At 37.3% G+C, this 22,448-nt stretch overlaps 1 protein-coding gene across 2 annotated transcripts in view; it reads right to left on the bottom strand.

Moving 5' to 3' along the window:
- Positions 1-22,448, bottom strand: part of GMDS (GDP-mannose 4,6-dehydratase) — a 577,786-nt gene that overhangs the window by 448,135 nt on the left and 107,203 nt on the right. The window lies entirely within an intron of this gene.

Here is a 22,448-nt window from a genome sequence, read left to right as displayed (position 1 = left end):
GTGTTACCCCCAGACTAGCGAGTGTGCTCCGGGAGAGGGGTCGGCCAAGCATAAGGTGTCCCTAGGGAGGCATTCGGAGCCTGGAAGGTGGTTGGGCGCAGGGAGGTGGGCAGTTCAATGCAGGAGCGCCCCCTACTGGCCCGCCTCACGTGGTGTTAGCGGTGGGATACGAATACCCAGCTGTTTTACTGAGGTGGGATCCCTGCACTCGCCACAGGGCTAAGACTGGTTTTGAAGGACCATCTTTTCTCTCCTTTTATGGTGGAAGTGGGGGAGGGGAAAGGGGGGCTCTGGCACAGGAGGCAGCAGAGGTGCTTAGGTGTGGAATTCTCCAGTAGTCAGTCATCTCCACTTTGCAGTCTTTAGTACAAAATGGATCTGCAGAACCAGTGAATTTAGTCCTTACTACTTCTTTTCCAATGAAAGCTTAGATTGTGAAGCACAAAATAGCTACTCAGGTAAGGTAAATATATGCAATACAACAAAATAGACAGGTTGCCAGTTCCAGTTCAGCAGGTAGGGCTTTTCCACACACTGGTTATGTTTTTTAGGTCTGTTTCTCTTCTATCAATGTTTATGCATGCTAAGTATACCAGGTATTAAAAGAACAACTATTTTATTGCTCGTCTTTTGTTCTCTACTGATTATCAGATTATCTTCAGAGCACTCCAAGGTGGTTTTATAAACACTGTAAAGTACTTCCATTTTGGTCAAGATACAATTTTAGGCAAGATCAACATAATATACTGTGTCTATTAGATCTAGACAAGCCTACATTTTGTTCCACTGAACGCTTTATTTGCAATTTTGCCAATAGCTTAAGGGCTGCTCTCTTGTAGTGCAATGGCTACTGGAAAGAAATTAGAAAGTTCCCAAAAATAATCTGAAAGGGAGAGAAACCATTTGCCAAAATACCTGCACTAGCCTTTAACAGTGTTTATACTTTCCAAATAGATCACCAAAGAACATGTGTATGTTACATTTTAATGAAATAAAAGAACCAATTTTGAAGAGTTTCCAAGGAGCTTGTTCGTATGCCAAGAATAATGTACTTCCATCTGTGCCATCTCTGTCTGCCTATTCTGAAGTCCATATGCTGTTTGCAATAACATGTTGATTTTTCTCAGGTAAGTATTTTATATAGCATAAATTTCCACAGCATCTCTAAACTGAGAATCTCAAATAAATTTAAAAAAAATACACTGCACTTTAGGTTCTGGCATTCCCAATGGACAGAAGCAGCTGAGTTAATACATGATGATTTTATCCAAGTTTTTACAGCAAGTTAGGAGCAGGGGGAAGAATTAAAACACAGATCTACTAACCCTTAGAATATGTTCTTTCTACTGATCAGAATACTGTACCCTTACCTAACATTTTGCTCCTTTTTCTTTCATTTTTCAATTTTGTTATACATTTCTATTCATGTAATTCAATTGTAGCTGCATTAATATCACAATGTAACGTCAGTGTAGGAATCATTGCAGAATTTTGTTTAAGACTGAATTATCAGGCATACTGAGAGCAGAGAAAGGAGGAAATTACAACATATTTATTATGTAATTTAGCCATAATACACTGCCATAATAAATATTTTAAAATTACAGGATTTTATAAAGAAGTGCTTTATGTATGGTATCAGCATTCACCCCTTAAGGGTATAAAATGTGGACTACTTCTCCATAGGAAGTTTTATCTTATTTCATTTTCATACTGCATTCCACTTCTGTGCCGCCAACTAAATTGTTTCCTGGTTTACTGTACAGAAGATCAAGAAAACATTTAGCTGCTATGGCTTGCTTTTAATGTGCCCTGATGAAACAACACAAAGCCCACAAATCAGAAGTCTGATCATGGCAACTCAGTCAATCAATCAAATGCTGTCCAAAAACACAGGAATAACTGTGTATCCTTGATGCTTTAAAAGTTATTTCACACATCAGAAATGTGTAGTAGAACAAAGTATATTTCCTTGCTACTTTCTCCAAAAGGGGATGCGGCCATCTTAACAAACAAACCAACCAACCAGAAAAGGCAATTATAAAACAACAACAATCAGGCTGGCATCTCTGGGGGCAGGTGTTAACATACAAAAAAAAACTTCAGGAGACAAATTTTACCCTGACCAGATTTCAGATTACTGCCCCTCCCTAAACTGCAATAAACAACACACTCTGCTCTCCAAATTCAAAAAATCCCCAGCAACGTTTGGTTTTTCCATCTTTCTCACCTCCATTTTTTAACCAAGGTCCAAACTGTCTCCATTTCACTCAGATTAATTCACTGGTTCTACTTGCACCAGGTGATCAGGATTTGCCCCCTACACCTCCCTAGGCTTCAACAGCAAAGGATTGAGATTCAAAACATAATAGTTGAGTCACCTAATTTACAGATGGTTATGGTTAGTACTGTATCGATCTAGATTAAAACTTCCCTTGCAGACTTGAGAAAAAATCCATAAATAATGCATCTCAAAGTAGTTTTATAAAACTTTTTGTAACCGATACACAGAGTTATCCCTTAGTCTTGGTTTCACTGTATCAGTGTTGAGGGATTTTAACACTAAACAAGTCAACCGAATCAAACAGTTGGTAGTCAGTGATTATAGTCCCTAAAATAATTCAGTGGGCATCAATTTCTTCTTCTATAGCACCTTCAGTATTTTGGCTGCACTAGAGTAATTCAAAACTATTAACAGCTTGGTAGGATTTTCCTTTCAATTAAAAAGATCAGTGTCCCTTTGCTAGATTTCAGCAAGATGAAGTTAGAATATATTTGTTCCTAACACGTTATTTTTAAAACACAGTGGGTGCTCTATACATGCAATTAAATATACTCCGACTCAATCCAAGCCAGAGTAAACTAATCCCAACATCACCATCTACACGTGCATTTAAGCTCAGTAATCTACTACGCTGCTAGATACCCCTTGCATCTGATGGGACTATCCAAAAGTGCAGTAAATTAGTCTACTGTGCCCTAACTGCTGCATATGTATAAATGGTGACACCTTACTGTGCAGAAAATTAGTCTGCTAAAGTCAAGCATCTCGTGTAGACACACCCAGTTATAATCAAGCAAGGCTTGAAGAAATTTCATTCACTTTCTAGACTTTGAGTTGTCCTGAACACTCTGATGACAAACCTGATTTTGATCAGATCAACTTTTAAAGTAATTCCCTGCATGTCAACAGACCTCAGTAGGATAGGTAGTTCTATGGAAATTCTTTCCCTATTATTTACAAAGCCTATAGCAGTGATATTTATACAGCCACAACAAGTTACCAAACTTTCAGACAGGACTGGAAAGCTTATATGAAAGCATTTATAAATAGCTAAATGCTATTTAATAAAGAGTTACTGGTTAACAAGAGTACTTTACTTAACAGCACAACAGTCACTATTTTGAAGTGGGACAAATACCAGCCGGCTCTATGCTAGATGTATTTAGGTCTGTGACTGCTTTATATTCAATGCTAACATTATCATATTCAGTATACAAATAGATTTGTCAACTTGATTTCAATTTTTTTTACCCTAAAAAGAATCCCATGAACCTCAACCCTCACTAAGCAAATTATTGCTACCTACATACTATATAGTACAATAGTAAACAGGTCTATTTTCCATTGGAGACATATATCAATTTTTTTTAAATTCCTTTATTCTTTCCTCTGAAGCACCTGGCACTGACCACTGAGGTACAGAACCCAGAAAAAATACACTCCTGATCTGACCCAAGATGTGAAGTCCCATGTGTCTATGAAACTTCAATGAGAAACGGAGGTCTCCCCTAGAGAGGAAATAAGCCTAAAAGTTTTAGTGATAACAAGAAGTAAAATAAATACGTCTCCCTTAGCCTGGGGAACAGCTGCATCCTGACTGGATAGTGCTAACAAGAAAGCTTATGACTGATCATAGCTCTAAAGTCGTTATCACTTTGTGAAGTCCGAATTCTTCACACAAAAGCCAAAGTATGAGTTTTTTCTAGGCAGTTTTAAAAAACAAAGAGATAAATATCAGAGTTCCTAGAACACAAAAAAAGTATACTAGCATCATGGATCTAGTACCACTATAATACTTTATTTGTATTATTATTAGAGCTCATTTGGCTTTACACAAATCACTGGCATTCTGTGAGCTGAATTTAAGACTGGTAATCACTCTCAGCTTAAATACTTTAAATATGCACTCGGATAGCTTTGTCTAGGGTTCTGTTTTTCAGTAAAAGTTTCATTTGCACTAAGAAAAAATGTACCACTAGTTCACCTACAGTCAACTAAATGCAGCTTTACAGGTTTTAGCAAAAGTTTAAATGATGCTGGGGATGGTAGTCAGGTGTAATGCCATCTCAAAGTCTGCTCAGAATAAACCTGAAAAAATGTGGTTAAAAAAGAGAGATATTTGAACCCTGCTTACAATACAGGGGCATAAACACCTGGAATCCAGGAAAATAGCTGGCAGACTGATCACAAGGAGTAACAGGAATGAAGACACAGACACAACAGTGGAAGAACACAAAGGAAGCAAGCTAATGTCCAGTTTCAGTTGCTGAATGCTGGCCAGTTCCTAACTTGATGCGGGGGATGGAGGCAAGAGAAGTCCTAAAAAAAAAAAAAAATCAATTTGTACCAGGGCTGTATTTTCACATGGAAGTAAGTCATCATGATGAGACGTTGGGTATTCTGCATAAGTGCCTTTAGTTGTACAGCAAGGTAATATGTATGGCTAAGCAACACAAAATTCAGGAGCAAGTTGTAAGTCATGTACCAAAGTTTACTGGTTAAAAAAAAAAAAAAAAAAATCACTTAGAGATTGTAAAATCTTATTCAGTTAGTACTAATTAGCAATATAAGGTTAAGATACATAAGCAGGCACTGTCATGAGGGGCAGAAAGAGCCTAAGCAACTATTCAGAACTCCACTTCTGCAGCACCCGTATTCTGCACATTGGTACTTTCACCAACAGAGTAACTTGACAACATATACAAAGTATAGAAAGATTTAGTATACAATATAACACCTAATATGTGTATGGAGAAATACTATACACTACACAAACACCTAATGTGTGTATGTGAGGAGCGAGGCATATATATTTGTATATACAGTATACATATATGTGCACAAACCTATACAACATACATGTATACCTGTACATTTACACATGCACATATATAAATGCACATACATGTACTGACGGCCTGCATTCACCACAGCATGTGACTATCTCCCAGTTATTTAAAACTGAAATGGCATCAATGCCTCCCTCTCTCGCAATGGACACCTGTCCACACACTCAGACTATGGTGCAGCCTGCCCTTTCTGTAAGAAAGGTGGAAGAGACTCCTTTCCATGCCTTCCTCAAATGCCTCCAGTTGTGGCTACTGTTTGCTGACCTAAGCACCCTCTCTGGTGCTCTGGACTTGGACTTCACTAAGACTTTATACTTCTTCCCTATCCTCTCCCAAGCAGCTGAAGGGAGTGTCATCTGCCTGGCCAATTTCCTGCTGGGCCAGGCCAAAATGACGACCATGAAAAGCTGCAGAAAGCAAATCGCAGAGGGCACCTCTGACAATGCTTCCAAATCCTCCACTTCTTGGCCTGTATATCTCAGTTGAGTTTGGACACTTCACCTTGCAACAGAACGTGGGCCAGTTTGGGTTGTGTTGGACCGTCAAGGAGCACTCTGGTGGAAGACAGACAGCTAGTCCAAAGTGTATAACCTCATGAAGGGAGGGCGGAGGGAATGCCAGTCTCTGGTGATACAGGTGTTTTGTTAAAAGTGTTTCATGCTTGGCCCCTGGCATCAGAGTGGGGTAGAAAAGGGGGGCGCACACACTTTTTGCACTTTCACATTCTGTTTTCAGTATTTTTATAATACGCATTTAAAAACTCTCTCACGTACACAGTCACACTGAAATAATTCACAGGATCTTGCATGTTTGTGTGCAACAGAGATTTTATACAAGGAAATGAGTTTTGCACCTATTACTGAAAGTGGCAAGGTCTATGGCCTATGTCTCTTCCAAGAGTCAAAAATCAGAACCTACATCAAGCTGCTAGAAAAGTTCTGTGTCTCACCGCTTATAAATCACATCACTACCCATCAACAGCTTCATGATCCCAAACAACCGGCTGTTATGGAAGGGAGTGGTGATCTGAGAAATAGCTGGGGCAAGTCCTACAGATGCTGCGTTAAAACATCAAGATAATAAAAAGGTAACTGAGGTGACATACACATGATTTGTGTGCTAAACCCATGTATCACTAAATTTTTTACCAGCTAAAGCTTTTGGAAAAGCTACAAACATGATTCATAAGAAAATCCAGAAATTTCAATTAGGAAATCATAATGTTAAAAAAATTCTAACCTGTTTTGGTATCTTTATATTTTGTATTTTTTACATGTTATAGCTAGTTGTATCCATTATCCACTGACACTCAGATAAAGTTGGCCTGTATTTCAAGAGCCACCTGAAGATTAGGAGGTGGGAACAGATATTTCTAGTAAAAAGTCCTTTAAATCAGTTGCAAAGTATAACATTTTTACATATTCTCCATGCTTAACACCCATCTTAAAAGAAGAGAGGTAGCTTTCACTCCAAAAGTAGCAGGAAGAAAAAAAGAAGGATGAAATAAACAAATATATTCAGTCTGACTTTTGTACTTTTCAGCGTTTCATTACTATTAAATCCACTACAATCTCTGATACTGTTATCACTGCATTTAACAGTGTGCTATGACAAATAATTTGAAATCTTTAGCAATATTAATAAGCAGGAGAAGCTTTGATAAGATTCCAAGTAATTCATTCGTGCTGCAAAAGCAACAGAAAATGTTATAAGAACATAGCTAAATATACCTGTAGGTGTAATATCTAAGAGGAGAAAGAATTTAATAAAACAGTAAATTGAACTTTCTTTTTACTACTATCACTAGCTCAAAATAGTTTCATGCACCTTCTGTACAAAAGCTTTCCTAGTATGACTAGAGAAAAACCTGAGACAACTAAAAATTAACAAAATATTTTATTTATGCTTTTAAAACGATTATTAAGGCACTAGCTTCAAAAGTTTCATTATATGGTAAGTAAACCCTTTCTTTTTCTTGTTGTAAGTATAACTTTTTAAACGAATAAATGGTAAGATTAACTATTTCACTTGTGCCAACAGATTATGGAAAATATAGTTATTAGAGTCTTGCAAGATGTATTACAATCAATGATCCTTTTGAAAATTTTGGTCAATTGTTTAAGAAAGTGTATATTGCTCTCGTCTTTCATCATGTAAGCTATAGTGATGTTAACTTGTTGATACAGTTTTCATTCCAAATATATTATACAATATTAATCTAGTCATCACTGAAATAAAAATGCAAAAAAAACCCTTCATTTACAGTGGTTCATTTATTAAGAAGCAGTTGTATGAATATTCATCAGCGTTTCTGTTTAAAATGCATCATCCTTGACATCAGTACCATTCATTAAGACACGAATGAAAACAAATTTCTTATTAAGATTTTGTCGCATATTAATGAATGAAGTCTTAATGAGTTATAAAAGACTACTTCAGAAAGTGCAACCTTTCTGATTTCTATTCCAAACAAACTGATTTATCCAGCTATGCCATCAATATCTGAAAGTTTGAGAAGGCATACTATCGTGTTTATACAGAGACCAAGGATCAGCAGCTGTAATGTTATGCTGATCAAAAACAAACAAAAAACCACTATATAGTTTCAAAAAGCCTTTTGAAAAAATAATACATAGTTCAGTCATCAATCAATACTTCCATTTAAATAGACATATATTACTCATTCTTAACATATGGAAGTAACTTAATAAATTTATATTAAGGGTATCATGTTTCCATTTATAATTTGTTTTATTTTTAGTATGTTGTATCTTTACATTATAACACTGTGGTTTAAGACTACATGTTGCAATCAAGAGCAAGGCCTCATTGTGTAAGGCCTTAATGGTTCTAGCCCTGAAGCCCCTGCATTATATTCCTACTCTCTTCGTACTTATTAATTTAAGTAATATCAATAATAAAGCAGAACTTGGTTTCATGTAAGCAATGATCTGATAATAACCAACAATTCTTCTGCTTTGCCCTTTTAAATTTTAGTATAGTCAAGAGAAGACACCTCTGTAAGCCCAAAAAATGATTTGTAAATGTAATTAAAGTATTATTTCATTACACTTGAAACAAAAATGGAAAAAATAGTTCCTGTGATCAAACGTAATCCCCTTCCTAAATGTTAACACAAAATGTGCACCATTTCTATTTCATGTGGGATTTGAAGGAATGAAAAACAAAATAGCTACAGATTTTCTTTAAAAAAAAACCAAAAGCATCAAATTTTTAGGTTACATTCCACATTAGGTGCAACTGCTTGCTTGCATTAAGACCAATGTTTTCTATGCATTGCATCAGCCACCTTTTATCACTTCAGAACTATTTATGTTAGCTGCTATTGAAAAACTACATGCTTCTATTTGTTAATGATGCATTTTGTGATTGTGTTACCATGTTCCAGAAAATATACATATGTAATACATCATTGATGTTAGCACTTACTTACAGAAGTCAAGTCAACTGTAATCTATATTTATTGACAAATAGGGTAATGTACAGCACATAACCCTGCTTTATCCCTGGGTTCTCTCACTAGATTATGATTTTTCATAAAAAGGTAGTACATTCATTACTTTTCTATTTGAAGCTTTTAATTTAAAGAAATAAATGAAAATAAACTGGCCTTTTAGAATACAAAATAGATATTGATGTCAGGTACTGTTCCATATATTTTCAAGCTTTAAATAGCAACAGTATTGCTATTCTTAGAATCCTAAAGCTACACTGACAAAATATCATCAATTATTAGTATTGATCAATTGCATATTATCACTGTGAAGTTTTGAACTCAACAGTATTTCGTTCTAAACACCAGATTTCCCATGAATTATTTTACATTTAAGAGGGAAGCACAAGTCATATGCTTTGATTTATTTAGAATAAATAAAGAATACTTTATGTTAATAATTACAGGGGAATTTTAGCTCCGTGTTTTTACTACAAATGAAAGGCAATGAATTACAAGTAATAAAGTACTTACACAATTTAAACAAATTTAAATAGTATGAGATTCTCTGGATCATCAACATTCATTTGTTAGTTTAAACTAACACCTGATTTAAAAAAAAATCTTAATTAGCATCTGATATTTAGAGTCCATTTTTAAAGAACTTGCATTCATAGGATGTGTTATTTTCAATAATAAAAGGTACCCATTCCAAAGTACATCAACAAATTCAATGAATTGGTAGCATTTAGTGATGATGGCTTATAAAATACAGAACTGTTCAACTGTGTTACAATAATGCATGACACGTAGAAACAATTAGATGTTCCTAATACCCTTTATAAAATCAGACTTGGTATTACTAAGCTAAGAAAAAACCTCCAACATGAAATACCATTTCCAGTAATTTAAGAGAATTAGATCTCTCTCTCACAGTCAAGTCGTATTACCTCTGATTAGAAATACCACAACCAAGTTCAGAAAAACTGTATTTAACAAAAAAAAAGCTCTGTACAGTTTATCTAAACAGAGCCCATGCTTATCTGCTTGTTACGTTATAAATTAATTTGGTTAGGAATTGTTTACACCTTTTGAACACTATTTCAGATAATTCATGAGATAACTGCTACTATAAATTGCATGTAAAAAGGAAAGGCATTAAGACTGAGAAAGCATAAGAATAACAAATATTAAAAATGTGTCTTTCCCCATCTCCACTCATATCACAGTGAGGTTTTTTGTTGTTTTTTTTTTTGAGGGGGGGTTATGCATTGGCATTTAAAAGAGTTTACAGAAGGGATTTAGTGAATCTTTTATAACAAGTAGTACTCAAGTGTGCTGAATGTATGCAATGTGTTCAGGAACATTTTTTAGAGCTCTGCAATTAAACTTTACTGCCCAGCTAACTAAATAAAAAGGTTACATATGCCCTGTAATTAAAATACATCATTTTTTACCAGGGATGTTCTTTGCCACAGTGAGTTCTTAGAGACCGGGGAGAGGGGGGGGGGGAATATCAAGGGAAGACAAGTATCACACCAACATATAACATCTGAAAAGCCCCGAACTTACAACTTGCTCTATACAAGGGCAGGGAAAAAACACTTTAGAAACCAAAATTTTGGAAAAAATACTACCTATATTAAATCTTGAAAGAAACTGTTCAAATGTTAGCATCCTTGAAGTTAGCTTTATAACCTTGTTTTATAGTTTATCCATTGTTTTGATGCACTGCCAGTGAAACTGCATCATGAAAGCACCATCATAAAAGAATGCTAGTCAGAAATGAAAATGCTGTTGCTTAGTTGTAAGAAAAAATGAAGCTCTGCAAACATCCACTGCAAAATAATCAAACCAACATATTAATAACTTAAATGAAAACAACGAAATAGGAAAGCGCTGTTAGTGATAAAAACAAGAGTAAAAAAGAAAATTATCATATGGTCCAATCCTATCTTTGTTCTGCCTAAACTCTCTTTGAAGCCCAAGGATATGGTCAGAAAGCCTGATTTAACTTCAAGACAACTCACAAGGATGTGAAATAACCAGGATAAAACTCAGGGAAATTTTTAGAGCCTGGGGTCTTTCAGACAATGACCTGTATTAACAACAACAACAAAAATGTTCTTTCAACTCCCTGCTACAAAGTACATGTTCAATTTCTTTGCAAACTAAATATCTACTGATATTTTTCCCTTTGCAGGCCTAATTCTTCAAAGTGATAAAGTGGCATTCAGTTGTTCAGAAGAATCATGTCCTTGATCCTTCTTTCAGGAAAATAAACCACAATAGCTTTACCAATTTTTTTTTATGCTTAATAAATTTCAAGGTACTACATGGTATTTCTTCAACTCAAAATAATTTCTAAATTTTGTTTCCTTCTTTAAAACAGGAACAAAAATTTGTATATTCAATCTGTTGATTTCCGATTCAAATAGCTGTATTGATAAAAATGATTCAAAATTGACAGTAATACATATAAAAGAATAATTTGCCTGGACCGTGTAAACAGTAAATGCTTTAAAAATATTCTCGCAGTATAGGTTGTATATTCTAGAAGAGAAGCCAATATGAAGTTAATTCTAAGGTCCATAGTTCCCAAATATTACACCTAATATTTTTGTCTTATTTCTTTATGATATTTTATTGAAATGTGGGTAAAATTGTACAAACAAATGATACCTAACCTTAAATGCTTAAAAGTATGACAGACATAAAAAAGCAACATTAGCTATAAACCAATACAAGTGTACAGTTTTCAATGTAAAACCTGTTATTGTCTCACCTTCACTCCCTTAAAAACTTTCAAAGAAAAAAAAGCAACCAATGCTCACACAACAATATGTCAATGAAGATACCTCAATCTAAAGTTGCGCTTTTATCACTGAACTTACAGCATTTCATAATTACAGGTTCTGTAGTCTCAGATGCGTTTCACTGCAACAGTTTGGTCTAATAATTTTTTTTTTTTTAGTTACAGTATGAAAAACTACAAAACTTTTGAAGTTGGTAAAATATTCAGTTATTCTGCATGCATATAGCAGTAGTAGTAGTGGTTTATTTACTTTTGAACACATGTAAAACCTATATTTTTTTTTACATGTCATACTGTAATACACCTCCATGGATCATGGAAGCTGAAGGGGTGAATCCATGTATTTAAATAAAGTACAAACCACAGGAGTAAGTTCCTAAACACAGAAAATAAAGCTGATTTTAGTCACACCCCCCCCCCCAAAAAAGGGGGTGGAGGGTGGGGGAAGGTGTATATCACAAAAATGCAGTAACAGCCCCATAAAGTAAAATTTTACAATATATACGGAAGTGTACATGCTACAATGCAAAAAAGTAGTATCTTTGTTTTACAATATTAATAATAATAATAATATTTTCAAACTGATGTCCTCATTCAGGGAACAAAAACCCCCACTGATTTCAACTAGTTTTTACTTAAGTAAGGCTTGGCAATACTTGCTTAATAGGATACAAAAAATTGCCACGTGATATACTTTTAGAAAAAAATGTTATTAATGCATCCAATACACCAGCCAAGACCGCTGCTAATGCTTGTTTTACTACCTGTATTGATATTGACCTTGTATAATCCATGTATTGGTATATACTTGTACACACTTACAGGTTTCCATCTAGTATCAGAGCAACCCCATTACTATTTGCATGCAAGTATGGCATGATTTCAAACTTAATTCTTGCTTTGGACTCTTAAGCATTCACCAAAAGACAAAAAATACTTTATTTATAATAGTTTCTAAAATATGTAATAAATGGTAGATAATAAGAAAGTTAAAAAAGAAAGGAGCAGGATACCATCATACACTACATGCATTTAATCCAGACACATTCAGTGCTTTGCCACGGTTGAACAGAATTATATGCTGTATGTTTTATTACACGTATGTTTTTTTTCCAAAAACATGTTGCCATATTTGATTTTATAAAAATATTGTAAATACACAGACCTACTGATGCAGTAAACAGCAATTCAATCATTATCAAAACACAAGCATCCAGAATTATGCAATTTTAGCACTCTTACAGTATACTATAAAAACATTAAAAACCACCTTACAGCCCTATAAATGTATGCTCCCTTCTGCTCTCACTTTTAAGTATCAGCTAGCATAAACTGTAACACTTCAGAATGAAATATTCAACACCCCTTTATAACATGAGGAGAGAACTGGGAGAAAGGAGGGCGGTTAGTTTTAAACTTGCCAGATAGGGCTAGGAATTGTTAGAATGTCAGATTTAATAGGGGAAAAACATTATGTGAAAAGTTACTGTCACAATACATACTAACCAGATACAACCTTTATTAAGTTGCTATATACACACTTGAAAGCAATTTAATAAAAAGAAGTCTGTTTATGAAAAGTAAACCATATAAGGTTCAACAGGAAAATAAAAAGGTGGAAGACACGCATAACCTGAACGGCAATATTAACAATCTTACCAGAAATAAAATGCTTAATTTGTTTAGTAACAATAAACTATTGCCCTAAGTTGATTTCTTTTCAGCTTTGTGACACAAATGCAACAACAATATTGTCCTTGTTAACGTCTTTTTCAATTTGTCCTTTGTCTTTACAATTTATTAGAAACTACCAGTTTCTATATTATAACTAAAATTGATTGGTAGATTCTAAAATTCCTCCTCATTGTAGGTGCAACCTCCTGGTCACACACAGAAGTTAATTGCAATATACCCACAACTTCACTGGGGCTGCAATCTCACCTTATATTTTGGGAACAATCTTACTAAAACTCCAGGTACAAGCAAGTATTCAATAGCTCATACATAGTATCCAAATGAACCTCTTTTGTAGCCATTAATTTTGTCTGCAAATTAACAGTAAGATTCTGCAGCATTTTTATTAATCCAACACTTATCCTGAAGAGGCATTATTGAAGCTATTTGAATGGCAAATCTAATTTTGGGATTGTGGCATAATAGACTGCAGCTCTGTTTCTAAAAAATGCTGACAATTGAACAAATGTTCCCAAAGAATGCTTGCCTGATTCGAGGACTGACATTTCCTTTCTGTAACTTGCTTCACTAAAACACACATGAAGGCCAACTCCTACAGTACCCCAAGGCAGCAGTTCATTACTTTCAGTTGCAACTTATGAACACTTTGCCTTTTTCTGTCTCTTTTGACATACATATTATCTTAGCTGATCTGAATCATGTTGCATGAGTGAATGACATACCTTTAAAGATTAAGTTTTCCCAACTGAGACTAGTCCAGAAATTCAGTACTTTATAGCATCTCACACCCTTCATCTTCTATGGTCTTTCATTATCAATAGTAGCTTTCTTTCTTATTTTATGTTTAACTACAAGTTATACAAGGCTGCAGTTGACAGCATATAGTGTCACTCGTCTTTCATTACAATTATAGGACCCAGCTGCACCATTGTCTGTAACACTCTGCTGCCACCTATTTGACAGAAGAAATAGAACAGCAGGAACACCATAACCATTTTCCTTCTCTTTCTACTGACCCAGGTGCCAGAAGGAAAAATACTAAAATATTTTTGCTCACTTTCACAAGAACACAGAGGAGCCCCACAAAGAACCTGCATTCTCTCTCCACTTGAATAAGTACATTTAAAACCAAAATACTGGATATTAAACATAGATTATATCCAAATAAAATCTGCATTTTAATAGGAATTCTAAAATTGAAATTAATAGCTTCAATTTAGATCTTAAAACAGGACATTTACATATCTCATTACCAATCTTCCAAAGGGATTTAATTGCACCTATTTGCAGTAACTTAAACATAAAGAGCCTATTCTAGTTTTGATTAGATTAGTCTAGACCCATATCAATACTGTGCAAGTGAATACAACTCTACTGTCTCATTCATTATTCTTGATTTCAAACATCATAAGGTTCAAAATTTATCCTGTGTTAAAATTGAAAGCATGCTAAAAGTGGGATAGTGAGGAGGTGGCTTTTTATTTCTATCAGGATCACAAAGATAAAACAACTCACCAGAAGACATTTAATTCTCTCTATCTGCTGTATGGCAAAAGGGGGGAGCTTGGAATCCCTTTACTAGCTTTTGTAAAATATGACTCAAAACACAACTGCTCAAGTTACAAATAAGCAAGACAATACAGCACATCATCTTTAGCTAGTTGATTAGCATGACAATACACACCTTGCCATGTAACTGTACGAACAGTTCTATGTTTCAGAGTTCGACACCATCTTTTTCACACCCCTGATTAGTATACAACAAGTGGTCAGGCTTCATTTTGACCTGCTTGATTTCCTGGTAAGTTTAAATAACCAAGTAGTATAAATCAGCGTAGTGTTTATCCCAGTAATTTCACATGAAAAACACAGAAGATAAAAAAGTAAAATCTAAAAACTGTCCGTGTGACCTACAAACAAAAGTTACCAGAATCCAAAAAAGCATTCCTGCATCTTCAAAAACAGGAGGTGAGTTTTGTATGGAACTGGTGGGGAAAGATGAGAATTCAATTTGGGATTTTTGTGGAGTGGATGTAAGGAAGGAGAATACAGAAGATTTTTGCTGCAACGGGGTTCCCAAAAAAGTAATATCTAAATTCAGTTCACAATGCATGGGTGTAGAAAATACTTGTTTCTGATTTAGAAAAGAGAAGAATTTGGTAGCACTACTTCCTGATACATACTGGTACAATTCAGTATATAGTCCCATCATCCTTTTACATGTATTTACATCATTAAGCAGGTCCAACATGTATGTTTAGCTAATAATTACATTAATCTCTTTATTACATATAACAGTTACACTGAGTTATAAAAATAATATTTGACTTTTAATTTACTATGGTTTTTACAATGCAGAGAGCATGAGTGGGCTGATTGTGTGAAATGTAACAACTAGATCTTTGTGTGGTCAACCAATTAAAAAAAATCAAATTATTGGCCGTTATCAACATTACAACTCCTCCTAGACCTAATAAAACAAAGCAATCTGTTTGAACAGGTACAGTAGGATTTTTCAGAGAGGGTGTTTCCTCCCACATGAAATATTAATTGAGTGCAAAGGAATTTTTAAGTGGTTTTTCATTTGAAATAGATTGCTTAATATTACAAAGGAGAGTTTTCCAGTCAGACAGACTGAATGACACACAAGCTCTCAAGGAGCAGCAAGAGCTCTATTCTGTCCTCTGCCACACTAGGGCTCTGTCCCACAAGGTACCAGCACTCTGGCCCCAATCCAGTGAAGTTTTTAAACACCAGCAAATGGATCCTAACAACCTGAAGTTAAACATATTTTTATGTGCTTTGCTGGATTGGAACTGGACCAGGGGTGCTCAATCTCCATCCCACAGGCCAAATGTGGCCCACAGAACCACTGCATCTGGCCTATGGGGCTCCCCCCCAGGTCAGAAAATTTGGTGGTGGGGGGCACTTCCCCTCTGCCAAATTCCAAAAACCCCAAGCCCTATACGGTGGGTCAGGCCTTTCCTTTAAGAGGCTGGGCCACAACCCCATTTCTGGATCAGAGTTAGGTTCCCCCCACCCAGGAACCAGGCCATAGCCCAGTGTCCATGGGGCTGGGTCAAGCACAAGAGCCAGGCATGGCCTGACCATACCCCTGCATCCCCGGCAGGGCCAAGCCATGCTCCCTTCCTTCTCCACAAGGCTGGGTCAGGCTCCATTCCCTGTGGGGTTGTGTTGGGGTTGACCTGTCCCCTCTCCCCTCCATGAAGCTTGCTGAATCAGAAACACCAGCTGGATCCAGCCTGTGGATGGACCAGGCATTACCAATCCAGCCCTCTAGATAAAATGGTTGAGCACCATAGAATGACACTCTTCAGTACCCTATAGAAAGAAGCCCCTAATGCAGAGAGCAATAAGATGATACAAGTAGCCCCTTTCCTCTTGTGGAAATACAAGTAGAGAACCTTCCTACATAGGGCACGTGAATGTGTGCATGCATGCATGCATGCATGCATGCATGCATGCATAAGAGGAGAGAATTATTATAAGCAAGTATATATGTATGCATATATAAATAAAGACCACATGTTAAATACATTGCCTAAAACTGCTCTGCCATCTTCTAACTGTTTGATAAGTTGGCTACCATGTGTAGGGTGTTACATTTCTCACAAATATACCATGCAATGAAAAAAACCTTAATTAATATTTTCTTATGGTGTCCTGGTCAAGGGACAGAGATGTGCTGTGAAAGACACTGTTCAGACACAGAATAAGCTGATGCACTGGCCCCCACACACCACCTCCTCAAAAGCTGTGGTGAGGAGGTTAGTGTTACAAGCTGCAATAAGCAAGAAGTTCCAGCCAAGAGTTGGTGGCTGAGCACAGTGTGCTAACAAATGTAAGGAAAACAGACTGCATAATATGGTGCCTTAATCTACCCCTTCAAATACTATCCAAGACATCTCAGGGAAGGGATGCGCCCTTTTGTATCTACGGTTCCATGGCTGCAACCATGAAGATTGAACCCCAATTTTAGCTGATCAAATTTAGAATGCAAACTAAGTTGATTTTTTAGGTAATTTAATATTGATTTGTGATACAAAGAAACACAACTGTTACATTTAAATTCCATAAAATTAAGACATATTAAATTATTTTTCCCTGTATCCATTATTACTTCTCTTGGGCAGGTATAATGGTGCCATTGTTCTGGTTTCTAAGTGACCTAGATCTTGCTGCATGGAATAATCAAACTATTTTGAGAATGGCAAAAGGTAAAATATTAAACTACTTTATTTTTCCAAAGCGCTTTTGGCTTCTGCAAAGTTCCCAAGTAGGGGTATCAAAACTCACCAGGCCCCACAAAGCCCCATATCATGTAGCCTGTGGTGTCCCAGACCAGCCCTGTGTCCTGCATGTTCAGTGCCTGCACCAGCTCAGGCCCCACATGCCACTGTAGCATGCAGGACCACAATGTGAGCTGCACACAAAACACAGGCCAGTTCAGGATGCACACTGCATGCTGCGCATGGGTCCAGTCCAAGACCCCCTGAGCTCCAGTCCAAGGCAGTTGGAGAGCACAGGCAGCACCCAGGCTACCCACACTCTCTTGCCACAAAGCGAATGCAATATGCAAAATGCAAAGTTCACTGCAATAAAGCTGATCAAATTATGACTACTTTCTGTTCATTTTGTCATGCCACAAATGTCCAAATTTGTATGGACATCCAATTGCAGAAAAGTTTTTACGGCAGCACAAAGACAAGGAAAGGCGATATCTATTTCTACCTTTAGCAGTGAAACTGTGTTATAACTGTACAACTCTGAGCAAGTCATTTAACCACATGGGTCAATAAGATGACCAGCTCCCAGAAAGACAGATATGCAAAGATTTTGCTGGTGGACTTTGTAGCCACAGGACAGGGAAACCCCAAGATGTTAACAGACTGACGGTCTCCACTTTAGTACAGTGGCAATATACCCGTGAGGGCAGAGAGAGATTTCACAATTTAACAAATTCATCTACTCAAGTCAACAAGACTAAAATACAAAATACACTAGAGTGTTGCTGGGCTGTGCTTCACTTTGAAATTTCTGGACCCAGGGGAGCCCAATGGGCTGAAGAGCAAGGCTCTGAATGCATTCAGTAGATCAGGACCAAACCAGTGTGGAACCTGATTTGGGCACATGGGGTTGGGTGAAGGAAGTGCAGGACCAGGGAAGTGCGGCACCTGATCCAGGTACATGAGGCCGACCCCGAAAGGAATCCAGCCCACAGACTGGTCCCATGTTACTCTCCAGGCCTGCAGGGCCAAAAGGTTGGGCATCACTGTACTAGCAAAATAGCTCTGACGTGAGTGTTCTAACTGTTACTGAACAGCATGCTTAGCAGTTATAGAATGACTGGATAACCCCCATTCTTCTGAAAACAAACAGAACTGCAGACTTGCATCATATGTTTTGGATGATGATGTCATTTTGTTAAGTCAATTGTTTTTAGTAACTAGTAAATTTCAGTCGTCTCATCCTCCCACATAAGATCAAATCAGCCTCTCTGTGACCTACACTGTGAGTCATAATCTTCATTATTTATGATTCAGAAAAATGTCTTCTCTGTCAGTATTTCCCAGACTGCTATGGGTTCATTCCAAGAACCAATTTCATCTTCATTGGTTTCCTACAGGAAACCAGACCAACTTCCTATTATTTTATTTTCCTTACTTTCAGCATAGCTCACGAAGTTAACTGGAAGTGAGAGTGATAGAACACTTCATTCCACATAAACATAGGCCAACACAAACAACATCTAATAACACTGTAGATGTCACTAACTTAAAGTGACCAGGATATGCAGTAAACTAAGATTAAAACCTTTCTCTTAAAAAGCACAACACACAAAAAGGGGCTAATTTAAATAGACCACAATTAAAGCAAGAATGTTTAACATGTACTGAGGATGATATTCACGAGTTCACCAAAAAAATTCTACAAAGGCACAAGTTTTCTCCTAATAATAGGTGGTCCTATTTCCTAGCTCGGTGTCAGAAGCTGAGCATTGCTATACTGGTTCTAAATCACATGGACACTAGTCTAGAGCATCATTCTTTCAGCGCAATTTAGAAAGCAAGCATTCTCATTTCATGTTTTAATTCTATCGTTATTCCCCTCAATAGATGCTATTTTGAAGCATGAATTTCAGTTGGCTGGTTTACAAACAATAGTAATTAAGTCTTGAAAGCAACGAGGTCTTTGCTCATTGTTTCCAAACTGCTTGAGCTCAGGGCCAGGGATCTCTAATGCCTGTGGGTATTATACACTATCCAGAGGACTAGGAAATGGTGGATGATCTACCATTTTTTCTAATGACAGCTTACTACTGAGCAGCGCAGAGTAGTTTATGGGGATCAGTTTGTAAGAATGAACTGAAAAAAAAACAGAAGTAAATGATAATTTTCCATTGTAAATAGGGCTTTACCTGTTAAAGAGTTTTCTGCAAATAACATGTTGTTTATATTTCTGGGATCTGGGTATAACTTTTTGTGCATGTTAGGTAGCTGCCCATCCCATTGACAGCAAATTCATCTCTATCACTACCATCCATCTCCATTAAAGGAATGTTATTTCAGGTTAAGTTACTGATTTGTAGCAGGAGTAGACTATTTTAAAATTTTCACTTTCTGCTCATAAAAGAAGTGTTGCCTTTTCCCCTCCTTTGTAAGTCACTTTATTTCAGAAGACACCATAGATATCAGAAATAGCACAAGAAGAATTTTTCTTAAAGTTATACATTTGTATACATATGCTTGGAAAACAGCTATGTAAAGAGATATAGGTTGTAGCTGTGCTATGTAAAGTGGAACTTTCACTTCCCATGAACACATACTGATTGCAAATGAAGGAAGAAAGATGAGACCAGCTACCAGACTAACTTTAAGCAGCTTCTTCCAAGACAACTATCAACAGATCAAATGCCCTGTATATCATGAATAAATTTAATATATTAGAAAAAGTTGAGAAGATGGCTGCTATTATCAATTCTGTAATAGCCAGCATTCTGTCAGCATCTGCAGTATAACAGTGTATAAAGGAGTTAAATTATCAGAGAGAGAACTGTTTAATTCCTTTCTTGTTAAAAAAAACCAAACAAACAAACCATGGACTGCAAAGACCCTGAAATGCCTATTTGTGCAGTCTCTCCATGTTAGAGAAAGTTAAATCATATTAGTGTCAGAATGAACAAAATTAAGTATAATTAACTATTTATACTGTTTATTATGTCACCTATTACACATACATGGTAAAATTGCTGCTCATCTGCTAGTCACAAACTCAGATTTACACACATGAGTATCTGAAAAGCCAAGGACCACTCCACAGCACTTTGAAATCTAGTCTGATCAAAAAGGAAGGGTTGTTCTGAACAGACTACTGGTAGATAGAGAAGGATGAGCAAGTCAGAAGGTTGACAGTTAGGCCCCTGGTGCTCATTACATTTTCACTCAATTAACATATTTATGGTGCAGTTAACAGGAACATGGTACACATTCATCGCATTTATGGGACCAAAATGTATCAGCCAGCTATAAAAAAAATATCATGGCATCATATATTCAACATGTGGTAGGCATGCATGATCATCCCAATACCACCAATCAACTGACTATCAGCACTGGGACCTGGGCAGCTCCAGTTCTGGAACCTGGCTCAAGGCTGCAGTGGTCCTGATGCTGAAAATCATTGATTGTCAGCATCAGGGTGAAGACTTGCCAGAACCTGGCACCTTAAAGAGCCTTCCCTGCAGAGCCCTCCCTTGAAAGCTCTTTAAGGCATCAAGTCTCAGCCAGCCTTGAGATATGGGGCAGCTCTGGGGTCTCAGACCCAGGATCTTCAGGATCAAACATGGACCAACCCTGGGTCTGAACCAGGATGAGGGCTGCCCAGTTCCAAATTCCACTGCTCAACTGAGGGTCAGGAGTCAGCACCAGCCAGCCCTGGAGTCTGAAACAAAGCCACCCCCTTCCCAGTTGATAGGATAAGGCTAGGGGCAGCTTGGGATCCCAAACTCAGCTGCCCCCTGCACTGTCTCCAGAGGATGTCACATACCTGTTTAAAAATGGGCATGCAGCTGGAGATGGGGAAGCTTCTCATCCCCAGCTGCATGTGCTGGTTTAAAGAGGTGCCTGATGCTAGCAGCATGAGATGGGGAAGTTCCCTCCACCCCAGTTATATGAGCCATGTAACTCTAACCAGGAATGTGCAATTCAGCATGAGAAAGTTTTCCCCATCCCCAGCTGCATGTACCCCTTAAAAAAAAAGGGTAACTAGCATGAGCAACCAGGGTTGGGGAAGAATTCCCATCTCCCACTATTAGCATTGGGTGCCTCTTTAAACCAACATGGGCAGTAGGGGATCAGGGAGCTCTCCAACCCCCACTTGTACCAAATCGGGGGCACCCTAAGCTCAACAAGTGATGTTCAGCTTATGGGCAACCATGGAACTCAAAAAGCTCAGGTGAACATTCAGCCAAAGCTCCTAGCTGCACACCCACTTTAAAAGGTCCAGGTTACTGAGCCCAGCCTCAGGGAAAGGCTCCCTAGTGTTGGGGTCACTGTGCCCCAGATGTTTAGAAGTGGGTGTGTAGGTGAGAGTCCCAACTGTACACCTGCTTTTTTATGTTCCCAGGAACCTGTGGAAGTGGCTTGTGAGGAGCACTCAGCCCCCTTAGCTGCTGCTTCTACATGCACAGGGGTGTGGGGAGGGGGTGCAGCAAAGGAGCAGAGAGTTTTGGGCTCCCCAAATGCAGGTGTCCCTGCCTAGAACTGGCAATTGGCAGTTGTGCAATTGGGATGCGAGTTATTTTATGCCCCATTCCCAGAACTATGCAACCTGCCATGTATGTCTGGCAAGGCAGGTCACACAAGTGAGGAATGGGGCATAAAATTCCTCAGGCCCAAAGTGCACAACTGCCTTACCATCTGCCAGCACCTTTAGAGGCTTGGGATGAGGGATGGTCTGGAAGTAAGTTTTTCTCCCCAAAGGCCTCCAACTAGACTTTGGAACACTCAGCTAATTAAGACTTTTTTCCCTTCAAGTTCATGCACATCTCTAGTATAAATGATCGTATGTGCCAGCTAAAAATAGTCTATTTTTAAATCCTGTTTTGGTTTAGATACAAGCCTGCTGCTGTTCCCTTAGGGTTTATTTGCAGAACATCTTGCACCTGCAATTTTGCTTCTAATGACAAAGAAATTATACAAAAATTGAGGATTGTGTTGGCAATGTTGATTTCCCTTCATCTATAAAGAAGGATGGGATTTAATTATGCATTCAGTACTGAAAGTGGATCAGAACACAGCATCATGGCAAGTCCTAAATGATTTAAAGCAA

The sequence above is a fragment of the Crocodylus porosus genome, unplaced genomic scaffold, assembly GCF_001723895.1.
Source record: "Crocodylus porosus isolate Cpor-Errol unplaced genomic scaffold, CroPor_comp1, whole genome shotgun sequence".
In the NCBI taxonomy this organism is placed as follows: Eukaryota; Metazoa; Chordata; order Crocodylia; family Crocodylidae; genus Crocodylus; species Crocodylus porosus.
This window is presented reverse-complemented; position numbering and strand designations above follow the sequence as displayed.